The following is a 6,000-nucleotide window of genomic DNA, read 5'->3' as shown; positions in this document are numbered from 1 at the left end:
AATATCTCCAAACATTGCCAATTTTTGCAAAATTACCCTTTTGAGAACCATTGCCAGAAAGGAAATACTCTTGCCAACCACATCTTTTCTTTTTTACTCATTCTCTCTGGTTACACCCAGACCTCTTTCAAGGAATGCTTTTCTCTCTTACATAACTAATTTGTTCTTCCTTACTGGGTCATTTCACTGTCATACACATACACTATTATTTCTCCCATCTTAGAAAACAAAAGTAAATAATCAACTAAAAACCTTTTCATATCAAATCTTCCTTGCCGGATACCAACAGGGAATTTAATTCCGTTTTCACCAAAACTCCTCAAACAAATCTTTTATACTCAATATCTCCATGGCTACTCATTTCATTCTTAAATATCCTCTATGTAAGTTTTTGCCCCAGCACAATAATTAAACTACTCCTCTGCTCTTAATGGCTCTTTCTTTTTCTCACATTACCTAATCTATTAGTTTCTTGGTTTTTTTTATTATTTCTCTAGTCTATTTTTATTTAATACTCATTTAGTTTCTTGGTTTTCTATTATTTCTCTAGTCTATTTTTATTTAATACTCATTTAGTTTCTTGGTTTTCTATTATTTCTCTAGTCTATTTTTATTTAATACTCTTTTAGTCTCTTTCACTGGTTTCTCCTCATTGCCTAGAATTCTTAATGTTGGAATATCCTACATCTCAGCATTTGATTTTCCCCTCTCTCATCTTTCCTTGCACTTGCTTTCTTGGTGATCTCATTCCATCTCACGGCATTATGTGCAATCTAAATGCTAACGACTCCCAAATTTATATTCCCATGCCACTTCTCTATCCAGAATTCAACACTTATAAATTCAATTGCATTTTTTAAACTTCTACTTGAATGTTGTGACTGGTCTATTTTTCCTGAAATCCATTCCTCACTCTCCCCTGCTCGATTCATGACACAGATAACCTGAACTTGGTAGGTTGTGTATCTCAGGATTTCCTAAAAACTGGTGTCCACGTGGATCAAATCTTGGGAGACGTATGAAGAAGGATGAAAAGCAAGAGAAAGGAAGGATATAACTATTCTTTCAACCCCTCTCTGTCTTGGTGTCAGCCCTCATAACAAGTGAATTCCTCCATGGCTCCAGCTCCTTTTACACAGGCTCACTGTAGTTCCAATTTCAACCAGCAGCCCCTCTCCTGAGCTCTGGTAATGCAGTCTCCTTTCTTTGTCCTCCTTCTAAAAGTGGTAGCAGTCTCCTGTTGTTGCTGGTTCTGAGTTGCCTATTTCTTGACTGGCTTTTTTAAAGCTATTTTTATCATCAATTACCTGTACTAATTCCCTTTGTTTTAAGTTCTCAATGATTTCTATTTTCTTGATTGGGTTCTCACTGTCTAATAGACATGTCATAATAAGGATGACTAAAAATAAATGCTGATCTTTATTTCCCTGGATCTGCCATACCTGTTTATGTTTCTCCATGAAATATAGCAATGTGGTATTTATCAAGATGGGATACAATAGCAAATAACTCTTCTCATTTTTACATCTGCCACAGGAAGTTTTTTTGTTTGTCTGTCTGGTTGATTGCTTGGGTTTTTTTTTTTTGGCTGCACCTGCAGCACGTGGAAGTGCTCTGGCCAGGGATCAAACCCCCACCAAAGCTGGAAACTTGCACCACACAGGAACCTCCTGCCACAGTATGTTTTAAGAGAAACTCTTGAAAATAGTTTATGTGACTTCCATCCACACATTACTTGCCAGAAGTTGCTCAGTGACCTTGAACACAACTGCATATACCACTGTCATTCCAAGATACCATTATCCAAGCCAGACATCTACCTTTAGTTCTCCTTAACATACCACCTTTCTAAGTCACTGATTTAGATTCAGCTTACTGGAGTAATTAACTTTGACTTTCATCTAATTCTCACTTAATCATTGCTAAAGACTCTTATTTTACCTTCTTATCTGCAGGGTCAAACTTCTCTGGTCCTTTCTTTAAAATTATTTTCTTGAAAATTGCATTCTCATGTCAACTCCTGCTTAAAAGTACCAATAAGCTTCTATTGCCCCAAACAAAAGCTCAAATTCCTTTACTTGTAATGTTTCATATGACCTAGCCTCCTATCTATTCTATGTCCTTATCCTCATCTCTCATTTATTACTGTGGCCCCTCCCTCATGCAGCATAAATTTACTTAGCTCAGCTTATATTCAATCCCTTACTGGTAATAGACAAATGTGTTTGCTACGTTCTCTCAAAGTTCTTCGTATTTTTAATAGTAATTGTCACATACGATTTTATTTGCTTACATTACTTTTCATCAATATTCACTTCAAACGCTGTTCTCTTTGAAGACATCCTTTACTCGATGCTATATCAATAAAGCCCAGGAAAATAAGCATATGTAAAAATAGCTTAAATAATTTTGCTTTCAATTACTATGTACCTATCAATTCAAAGTATTTGTTTCTCTTTTTCTGAGAAATCTATACTAGAATTTTTCATTTATTATATAAATATTACATAGTACAACATGTATTTTCCACTTCTAATGTACTGTTATTATTATTCTACTAGATATTACTTTCATTCCTACAATCAATCATAAGGTCTATATTATCTTCTCTACTGCACTTAACTGGAGATTGAAAAGAGTTAGGAAACATGTATTTGAAAGCAATAACGAACATACTTTGAAAGATTTCAACATCTGGAGTTCCCATCGTGGCTCAGTGGTTAATGAATCCGACTAGGAATCATGAGGTTGCGAGTTCGATCCCTGGCCTCGCTCAGTGGATTAAGGATCCAGTGCTGCCATGAGCTGTGGTGTAGGTCGCAGAGTGGCTTGGATCCTGCGTTGCTGTGGCTCTGGCATAGGCCAGCAGCTACAACTCCGATTAGACCCCTAGCCTGGGAACCTCCATATGCCACAGGAATAGCCCTAGAAAAGGCAAAAAGACAAAAAAAAAAAAAAAAAAAGGATTTCAACCCATATCACACAGATGTTATATTTAATTACAAATTATATTAAGTTGTGTATTTATTTATATTTTTAATTATACAATATATTTTGTCATCCTTAACACTGATATTAGGCTTATGGAAGTGTAATATGCACCATACCTCAGGATGCATAACCTGAATTGTATATAAATATACAAGAAAAATATGATTTGAAAAATACAGGATCAATGCATATTGCTGGCTTATATAGTGATTATTTATGCAAAATTTTTTTTTGTTTTACAACTCCATCCATCATAACCAGTTGTTATATAAATAAAAGTTTAAAAATATATATTAAAGTGAAAATATAATGTGCTTAGTAATAAATAAAACTAATAATAATCCAGGAGTTCTAAATTCACAAAAATTAAATATGCCTGGTAAACCAAAGATATCCAACCTAAATTCTATGTACTTAATTATTTTCACTTTTTATAGATTTAGGACTTCTAATTTTATTATTTTTTTTTTCTATGTGATATGATGAGTTGGCCTCAGGAGACCTTTATTTACAACTAGTTTATTCCATTACATACATTTGGGTTTTGTGATTTCCTGGACTAAGAGAAATCTATTTATGTAGTCAAAGTTCAGGCCATTTAAAATCTTGCCTGCATTCAGTTACATTTTTGTTTTTTGTTTCAATGTGTTAAAAGTTACCTCATTTCATTATATTGCATTTCTATTATTTAATATTTTAAAAAAATACATATCTTGAGACATATGAATAGAATGAATGCATGTGAGCACATAGTCTAATTTAAAAATAGGAATAGATAAATAGTTCTGTAGTTATTTTTCATTATCTGCCACATAAATGCAGTTATACTTTTGCTTTTGTGCTTAGAATTCCCTTCTTTTCTTAATAAGCATGCACTTAAAACTCTGTTTTGGGATCCGGACAAGCTGTATTTGAAATCTGTTTCCTTCTTCTTCCAGTTGCTTTTGAATCTATTCCTAATCTTTATCCCCGGTTCCTTTCCAGAAATTTAAGTAATTTTGAAAAGAATAGAAAACAGTGAATTCATGAAATAGAGTGTTTTCAGATTACAAAAGCAAAATGTGAAGTCTTTTATTGTAAAGGATATTTAGCTGGAAAATAACTAAGTAGGACCAACACTATATATCAGGCTATGCAAAGAAAGATCCTAGGTGATATATGCAATTCCATTAGTAATCTCAGGAAAAGATGATTAAATTTAGATCAATGGTACATGTAAAACACTGTGGAAAGGAAAGAATTTGTGCAAGCCTGCTTATTCCAAAGGCTACATTTAAAGAGCAGCACCTGACCTAGTAATGAACACTGGTTATCCACAAATAGAGTTTCAAATATGAAACTCAAAGACTGGTAAGTAACATAACGGTGTTTTCACTTAGTAAAAAATATTAACAAACCAAAAACCATCAGAAAAATAAAAGCACCAGTGAAGAAGCCCCTGTCTTATCCATAAGCCATTTCAAAGACCGTACCTACAAAACTAGGAAGAAACTTCTAAGTGTGAGAAGCCCCACAGAAAATATTTTTAGCAAACACTATTAGGAATGACTCTGAAAGAGGCCAGAGAAGGGCCTAACTGGGTAAAAATTTGAAAGAGACAGAATTTGCTACAATTGTCATATTTTTTCAAGGGCATCTAGTCAACAGACCAATTCCCATGAATTTAATGATCTAATCATGTATCTAATTTTTGCTATTCATCCTAAAACAGGTCACCATTTTCTCCCATCCCATCCATGCAATAGATTCACTCAAATATTCTACCCACTTCAACACTTGCTGTCAAGTAATTCTCTTCTCTGCAAAGCAGCCAGCACTGTCTTTTTCTAACTTAATTATGCCACTTTAGATTAATTGGAGGATAATCCAATTAATCCAGACGGTTCAACATTTATTTAACATGAACTCTGAACACAAAAAGAATGAAAAATATGTAGAGTTGCAAATGCTAAATAAATAAAATAAGAAAACTCTCCTGTACTAAATACTTTTATAACCGATCATGTAAAAGTTTTCATTGACTGCCAGTATCCTCATCTTAACACATAGGGTGCTATTTCAAATAAACAGAAAGATTACCAATGGGAAGAAAAAAGTTATATTGATATTTTTCCTAGATAGGAAAAAATTATATTGACATCAGATCTCTTATTAACAACATTAGATACCAGCTGACAAGAACAATATCTTTACAAGTATAGAGGAATCCTCCTTTACCAGAATTCTATACAGAGGCAAAACAAAGGATAATGTATTTAGCTAACAAATACAATTTCATAAACAATAAAAATAACCAAAATAATTCCCAGGCTCTTCCAAAAAAAAAAAAAAAAACCTTTATGTATTATTTAGCAAAGTGAAAAATTGAGATAAAAAAGTTATTCCACCCAAGAAACAGAACTAATCCCGAAGTTACAAGAAATTCTATGTTGACCACTATGAGGCAGACTGATAGAGGATGTCAAAATTAGACCTTCTTAGATTCCCCTTCTACAAGAAAGTAGATTCAACTTCATAAACTGTGTGATTAAAGACCCAGATGATCTTAAATATAGATACACTGTACCCTCCATCGTTAAGAACACAGAGAAATGAATATTAATTCAGTCAGATTAGTCTTCATACACCGTAAGCCTGGGACCTCTATCTGTTCTATTCATCAGCATGTTGAACAGAGACTGACCTCGCATTTGTGATTAATACACTTTAAGTGAATGAATAAATGGACAATTGAAAGCATTTTTACAGTGTGTTTTTCAAATGTTAGCTCTGATTGGGAGCTTGTACGTATGAAAAGCAGACATATAGAAAGGAGCTGCAAATATTCGTCAAATCTAATCTTTCAGTTTCGCCCTATCAGTTACTTTACTTTAGCATTACACCTTTCAAGATTATGGTGTAATGTGAGGACCCAGCACTGACAGTTGCCTGCCTAGGGTAACACTGGGAAGCCAGGGGGCAGGCAAGGGCTCCATCTTCTTGGGGCCCTTCATCCCCACCTGGTTCGCC

This window comes from Sus scrofa, chromosome 8 (assembly GCF_000003025.6).
Source record: "Sus scrofa isolate TJ Tabasco breed Duroc chromosome 8, Sscrofa11.1, whole genome shotgun sequence".
Classification (NCBI taxonomy): domain Eukaryota; kingdom Metazoa; phylum Chordata; class Mammalia; order Artiodactyla; family Suidae; genus Sus; species Sus scrofa.
Note: the sequence above shows the minus strand (reverse complement) of the source record.